Here is a 5355-nt window from a genome sequence, read left to right on the forward strand (position 1 = left end):
TGGCTTCACATAGCCTGAGATAATAAAAGACTTGAAGAAGCCAGTGAAAACAGATTCTCCATTTGGTTGGCTTTTAGTGTTTCTGGGAATGGGGAGTCACCGTTTTAATGCAATTATTTCTCATAGAAATTTTAAGCCCATTTGAATATGCGGCATAGTGCTCAAGAAGTCTATTAAATAACGTCTCTGAGGATTTCACTAGAATTGGACTACTTTGATTTCATTGGAATTGGGCTTCTTTGCTTAGGTAAGGGCCTAGTTTGGAGCTCTTCCAAGTAATCATAAAAGAGAGAGATGTACCCCATGGGTGCATGGTCAAGATTCCAATATCACTATTTTTCCCCATACCTGCAACGCAAATCACAAAACATGCCCAACAAAATTGTGATCACAGAGGAAGCCACAACAAAATTGTGATCACAGAGGAAGCCAAACTTAATTAGTCTTTTATGTTCTTGTACACACCTAGTTGGATGATTGAAAAATAATTGCAATTAACAAAAGAAACATGAAAAATAATTTAGGATACAAAAAACGAGACCGGGTGAGAGCATTGAAGTGCACAAAGCATAAGTTCGACTCTTCCAACACATTCGTAGCTTGAATATACTCCTCCTTCATTCATCTTTGTAATCACCTGCTATCAGCAATGCATTTTACTTAGTGAGAAAAAGGGATAGGCCCATATTTTTAATTAACTCCTAGTCATCTATTGTTTTACATCAACAAACACAGGTCCCATTAAGATTGTCACACTCATAACAACTACAATATTCATTAAATTCCAACATGTTATTAGCATCAGTAATGTTCATGCCCTTAAATCCAGTCTTATAGACCCAAAAGAACTAGTGCTGGAGACTTTATAGAATACTTCTTGAATGGGTTTATCCAAATTGGATGGATTAAGAAACTCAGTGACCCCAAATCATTTAGCTATTAGGAAAGAAAATGGCAGTTATTAATTTCAGAACAGCCATACCCATGTGCAAAAGTTAAAGGGAATCAGCCCAAAGCATTCCGGTTTATATACACTCTAGTAATAAAGGTTATTGTTGTGTATGGTTTCCAACCCACATATTTCTTCCTTTCATCGGTCGATGTCAATTCCAAGGATTCTGGAAGCTCTAGCTATTCGGGCCCCTTCTGCAACCTGAACAATGCAGGATTCACTAATAGACAACAATTAGAAAGACACAGAATGGAAACTACTCTCTACGGCACAAGAGAAAATCTTTATGTAAATATGTGTATGTATAGTTGCTGCTTGAGATATTCAGGAAAACTTACAGCCAAGCCAGTGGTACACAATCCAAAGATTGCTACTGAATCACCAGGCTTCACCTTCCCAGTGTTCCAGGAACCTCCTAATCCTGAAAGGAAAAACTAGGCCCCATTTTATGATGCATCGACCATTTTACTTTTCTGTATTTTTGCAGGGAAATGATCTTAGATCTAGGTGTATTTTAGTGGAGAATGTATGATTATACTAACTGCAGAAGCTCCGCATCTAAGCAAACAGATCTTTTCCAATGCAGCTTCATGATTCATTTTCGCTACACAGGACACATGCCCCAGTGTATATTCACTAAATGTGGACAACCCAAAGAAATGAGAGATGGGTTTTCCCTTGATAGAGAATCGACATTTTTTTTTCAGTGTAAGCAACTCCGATCATGAAGTTGAATCTGAAAACTTGACAGATGTTGTTCTTTCGTCGATGACAGGGCTCACATTCTTTGCATTCCGCCATATATTGTGGAATCACATGATTGCCTACTTTCAACTCTGTAACTTCACTTCCCACACTTTCTACAATCCTGTGTGAGTGAGTCATACATTATCGTTGGCTGAATAATGTGTCATAATGATAAAGCTAATCAATACTTAATTTCAAAACTAGGGTAGATGAAGAAACGATATATTCATTTTACCCATCAAAATCCTAGGAAACAGGGAAGGGACTAAAAAAATGGATTTTTTTTTTGTCAATTCCCTGTATCAACTTAAAGACATAACACATATATAAATACACTTCAATTACCCTTATGCAATTGAAATATCATATATAAAATGAACATACCCAACACCTTTGTGACCCAAAATCCTTAGCAACCAAGCTCCTCCATCTTGCAATGTGTAAATACATTACATTAACCAAAGATGGAGGTGAACCCTTAATAAAATGAATGAAAATTGGGATAATGAAACTGAACCTTCAATACAATGAATGAAAAATGAGATGACGAGAGTGGTACCTTTCCTTTCCATAAATAAGTATCAGTATGACAGAGAGAAGTGTGAGTGATTTTGATTCATACTTCTTTGTCCTGGGGAGGAGCCACTTGGATTTGTTGGATAGATATGTGTTGCCCTGCTTCCCATACTACACCAGCTGATACGCAGTTCAAAGAAGGTTAGATGATCTTTATAACTAACCACATAAATGAGAATCTTTGACCTAAAGAATTTAATTCATATATGTATAAGTTTTCTTTTCTGTTCTCACCCTTGCAGCTAATGACTTGCGCCGCAGTAGAGGACGCCATGAGTCCCTCTAGCCTTTTGCCCTACTAGATTTGAAGTGATGAGAGACACGGGATTCTAGGAAGCAGTGGGACTTCACCAGTTATGCCTATGGGACTGAATAGAGTGATAGTTACAGTAATGATTCGACATTTACTGAATTGGAAAATCAAATTAGGTTAGACAAATGGAAAAATGAAGGATTTATTGATTACCAAAAGGGATAATAGAAATACACCTAAATGCAAATGTTTTTCTTAGAGTCATTGATTTTTTTATCATTTCATTTTGATAAATCTGAAATATTACTTGCAATTATCTATGCGTAATCGAGCCATCGTTACTTATAAATTCAAGTTAGTTAAAAACCCAAGTTCCAAGCAGTAAAGGGACAGTAACCAATTGATTTTGTTATTCACCCGCCATTAATAAAATATTAATAATTTTTACCTAGGTCACAATTTCGTGTGCTAAAATCTCACTACAAGCATGTGAAAATAAAGTTTAGAAAAACTAAAGGCCGGAGTGTTTGAAGCTACAAATGAAAATTTGTTATCAAATAAAGAAAATAGGCGAGAAATCATTGTTTTATTCGAAGCAAAAAAGCTTTCCTTCCCGTGAAAGGTGAACGCAACCCATTAAATTGCCTCTCCCCTGTTTCTTTGCAGCCATTAGCCAGCCGAGTTTGAGCTTAGCCCAAAGAATAAACAAAAAGGAGAGAAGATGCACCAGTTGCACCACCAGAGGTGAGGTTTCCAGCAAACCATTTCCAGTAACCATCTCTATCTTTCTTGAAATTAAAGAGTCTTTTAAAATAATCCTTGAAAGCAAAGTTCAAAACCTGAGTAGGAAAATAACGGATAACATTCGCAGTGTTTCCTCTTCATAACGCAATGATACTTTTATCCTTCATTTTCTTATCAAAACAATCCCTGATTCCTTTGTATGGTTCAGCAAGACGTCCAGACTTCAACATTTCATCGTGGCTTTGTATCAATAATTTGACATGCTTAATAGGGGCAGCTGTAGTTTTGGATACTGCAGCAACAACCCCTATAATGAGAAATTCAATCATGAAACTAGTAAAACATCTCCACATGTACTGAAATAAAGACAGATGAATGGTCAGGAGCCAAAGCTACATTGTTGCCATGAGAGGCATGCAAAAATGCACTCTACAAGCCACCATAACTCTAGACAGGGGCCCTGCAACCACTGTTTCAGAAACCACAACAAATGGCACTGTAATAGAGACAGATGAATGATCGAGAGCCAAAACTACATTGTTGGCACGAGAAGCATGCAAAAATGCACTCTGCAAGCCACCATAACTCTAGACAGGGGCCGTGCAAGAACTGTTTCAGAAACCCAAGCAAATGGAAGGTGAAGCACACAATACTGGATAGGTCAGATGCTACCTATCCTATTCAATTGAAATTGTAAACCATGATGGAGGTTCAATCAGAGGGCAGACGATGGTTCAATCATCTAACAATTCATCTGACGATTCAGATCCATACACCTTGTCAAAGGGGATAATTCTTTTGAAAGGGGAATGTCTTACGACATAATTAATAGTACTTAATAGGCAAATGGAATCCTCTCCTCTTTCATGAAGAGGAACTAATAAATTGGCAAGTGAAGTGGGAAAATTGGGACATGAACTTGCATAAAATTTTCGTGGGTAGTGATGACTAGTAAGTCTACACATTTATAGTTTTACCTACTAAAATAATAGTGAGAAGTAAGTCCTACTAATATATATCTAAGACTATGGATGAAAAACAAGCCACAATCCCATTCGCTCAAACTAAGAACCATTAGAAAAATATGTGAGATGGTTACTTACATGGCTTTATCTAGTGCAAAGGCTACAATAAAAAATTTAAATTATAGTCCAATCAAATATTTGAAAATTATTTTTTTAACAATATTGAAAAATATATAAATATTATAAGTTGCATTAACAAAAAAAATAATAAAATTTCAAATAAATAGGTGAAGAAATGTTAGATAAATAAATTTAAATATTGGAAAAAAACAAAACAATATTTAACCCAATATTTTGAATAACAATATTTTGAAAAATCTACGCAAATATAGGATGGACTAATTTAATGAATTGAATATAGTATATCTTACTTAGTATATTATGCATGATAAAAATAATAACCTTAAATTTTAATTATAGTATAGTGTAAAATAATTATATTATTTAATTTAATTTATTATTATTATTGGTTTTAAAAACTGAATATAAATAATTAAGTAAAGTTAATATTGGTTTTTAATGGTATATTAAATATTATAAACTTATAAATAATAATAATTTTTCAATTGAATTTATAAAAATTTAGAAAATTGTTATAATAGATTTTCATAATTTTAATTTAACTTTCAATAATTATTAAATTAAATAGATAGCAGGATTGAATATTTTAATATATTTTCAATAATAGTATTATTAGTAGTTATTATACTGCTTTGTCTTAAAAATAGTTTTTAAATTAAATTAATTAAAGTCATATGAATAAGCATCACATATAAAATATGTTATAATTTTTTGGATATATAATATTGAAAAATCACAGTATTATAATAAAAAATATTTGATAAACCATAATATTATAACAAAATTTATTTAATATCTATTAATATTTATTAGCCACTTAATTTATAGTTAACTTTATTTTTATATTAAATTACTCATAAATTTATTAAATTTAAATATTTGAATGTGAAAAAAACACACTTATAAGAACGAATAATTGAAAAAAAACACAAATATTTGAATGTGAAAAAAACAATCAAAAATTTTCATTTATATAC

At 32.9% G+C, this 5355-nt stretch overlaps 1 pseudogene; it reads right to left on the reverse strand.

Annotated features, from left to right (window-relative positions):
• Positions 1-520: 520 nt before the first annotated feature.
• On the reverse strand, positions 521-2129 carry LOC149161695 (alcohol dehydrogenase class-3-like; annotated as a pseudogene).
• Positions 2130-5355: the final 3226 nt, after the last annotated feature.

Source organism: Pinus tabuliformis, chromosome 5_2 (genome assembly GCF_031772625.1).
Source record: "Pinus tabuliformis cultivar Carrire ecotype Pingquan chromosome 5_2, CPIR1, whole genome shotgun sequence".
NCBI lineage: Eukaryota > Viridiplantae > Streptophyta > Pinopsida > Pinales > Pinaceae > Pinus > Pinus tabuliformis.